Source organism: Elephas maximus, chromosome 23, assembly GCF_024166365.1.
Source record: "Elephas maximus indicus isolate mEleMax1 chromosome 23, mEleMax1 primary haplotype, whole genome shotgun sequence".
NCBI classification, from domain to species: Eukaryota; Metazoa; Chordata; class Mammalia; order Proboscidea; family Elephantidae; genus Elephas; species Elephas maximus.
This window is the reverse complement of record NC_064841.1, coordinates 13,778,718-13,781,360: the sequence shown is the minus strand read 5'-3', so window position 1 is coordinate 13,781,360 and position 2,643 is coordinate 13,778,718. Positions and strand designations below refer to the sequence as shown.

At 38.3% G+C, this 2,643-nt stretch overlaps 1 pseudogene; it reads left to right on the top strand.

The window, feature by feature from the left end:
• Nucleotides 1-522: 522 nt before the first annotated feature.
• LOC126066622 (uncharacterized) lies at nucleotides 523-639 on the top strand (annotated as a pseudogene).
• Nucleotides 640-2,643: the final 2,004 nt, after the last annotated feature.

Here is a 2,643-nt window from a genome sequence, read left to right as displayed (position 1 = left end):
TTCCCTTGAATCCCTGTGATCACCATAAGAACGTGCCCAGGCAATTCTGTTGAAGATTGAGATGCGTAGAGCCATGAAAGGACATCCTTAATGAACCAATGTCATTAAAACTGCCAGTAATGTGAATGAATCCAAGACAGTAAGAACTATCCAGGACAGTCAAAATGGACAAGTACAATTGCCTGATTGACCAGTAGGCTTGGAGAAATAATTAATGGTTGTTTTCTTAAGCTACTAACTTTTGGGTGTTTATCATACGGCATTATTGTTGCAATAGGGAAATGATAGAGGAGATGACACAGACTGACAGGCAAAAAATAAAACCATTCCATTATTTCAGTGTATTTTATTAAATTTATACCATGGCTGAACCTGCTTACAAATAATAATTCCCATTACATTGCCTCTTTGGAAATGTTTCTTTGTATGCTTTACCTATTGGAAGTCTTTCATTTTGATTGCTTGTTTGTTAATATGTGTTTGCCTACACACACACACCCCTGCCCATCCCTTTAAGCCTGAGTCTATGGCCATACCACCCTGAACACACCCAATCACATCTGATCTTGGAAGCTAAGCAGAGTCGCCTGGTTAGTACTTGGAAGGGAGACCACCTGGGAGTACCAGGTGCTGTAGGCTTTCGTGCCTCCTCCCGAGAGTCTCCTCTCTTTTGGAAACCCTGGTCGCATAGTGGTGAAGAGCTATGGCTGCTAACCAAAAAGTCAGCAGTTTGAACCCACCAGGTGCTCCTTGGGAACCCTATGGGGCAGTTCTACTCTGTTCTATAGGATTACTATGAGTCAGAATCGACTTGATGGCAAATGGTTGTGTTTTGGAAACCCTGGTAGCCCTAGTGGTTAAGAGCTACGGCTGCTAAACAAATGGTCGGCAGTTTGAATCCACCAGGTGTTCCTTGGAAACTCTATGGGGCAGTTCTACTCTATCCTATAGGGTCGCTAGGAGTTGGAATTGACTGGATGGCAAATGGGTTTTTTTTTTAATCTTCTTGAGAACCTTGCTAAAGTAGATTGAGTGCACGTAGCTACCACCATGGCTGCACACCCACCTTTGGCTTTTGTCTGTTACATGTTCTTTCTCCCATGGATGTGACTGTTTACAGCTTATTGACCTTCCTCTCTGCCCCAAGTTTGACCTTCTTATATACTCGTTTGATTTTAGTCTCACTTAAAGCTTCCAGTAAGAAACACATCACCACCTGCTCCCTTGGCTCACAAAGCCATTTGGTGAGCTAGCTTTCAGGCTCCCCTTTCAACTTGCAGGGTCAGTCTCCTTCCAGGCAGGGGGATTGAGTGGTATGAGCCTATGAACTTTATATAATTCGTGATATTGATTTTTACTTTTGGGAAAATTATCCTGTATTATTGTTTATATTTTAGTTCAGTTTATGCCTATGTTGGTATGGGAAAAAATTTTTGTAGTTCAATCGCTCTCTTTTGAAATTTTTTGTTTTTAAGCTTAGAAAGTCTTATTCTAATAGATGATATTTTTCACTCTTAATAGAAAAATAAATTACTAATATCCAATGTGACTTTTGGCCCAATAACTCCATTGCTATTAATTTGGCCATTGTAAGTATTGGCTAAAAAAAAAATAAAAAAAATCTGGGAACAACTTAAATGTCCATCTACAGGCTGATATTTAAACAGAAAATAAAAACAATAGTAGTTACCTTTACAAAAATTGAGAGGGATGGAAATGAGGAAGGGAGGCTTGTGTTTACCCATTGTATGGATTAAATTACATCCCCCAAAACTAATGTTGAAGTCTTAACCTGTATACCTGTGAACGTTACCCTGTTTGGAAAACATTTTTTCTTTTATAGGTCAATGAGGTCATGCTGGAATAGGGTATGTCCTAAACCTAATCTCTTCTGTGGGAATCTTTCAAAGAGGAATAGAGACCCAGAGAGACAGGCAAGCACAGGAAGGAGATACCACTTGGGAAACCATCTACAAGCCAAGAAATGCCAAGTGATGCTCAGGGCTAATGACAAAGAAGGACCCTCTGCTAGAGACGGTGCCCTGATTTGAACTTCGAGCTTCCAGAACTGTGATACAATAAATTCCTGTTCTTTAAAAGCACACACTTGTAATGTTTTTTTTTTTTGTTACTGCAGCACTGGAAAACTGACACTTATTTATACTTTCTTTTGAAAATTTAATCTTTACTAAGTACATGTAAAATTTTAATTTTTTAAAACTAGATTGAAAATTTTTTTCTCTATAATACAGACATTTTATATTATTTCTGTTTTCTTCCAGGCTTATTTGCATAGCGTGATTTCTTTCTTTCCATCTCAGGTTTAAGTCCTGGATTCATATTTACCAAATTGAAAAATAACAGCTCAGACCGCAGCTTATTAAAATTTAAAAAAATTACATGTTTTTAGTAATTTCTTTTTAGTAATAACATAGTAACAGGTCACTTATCCAAAGGTAAGTCTATGTATTCAAATCAATTCTTAGCAGGAGGTAATGACAAAACAAAATAGAGGCACAGACTTCTAGCCTTTCATTGCTTCTTGGACATAGGCAGACCAAGTAGTCCTACACTCTAACAATTTAGCTTAGAGTCCCTCCCCATCATACTCTTTTGCTCGTTTTTCTGCCCAGAACACACACA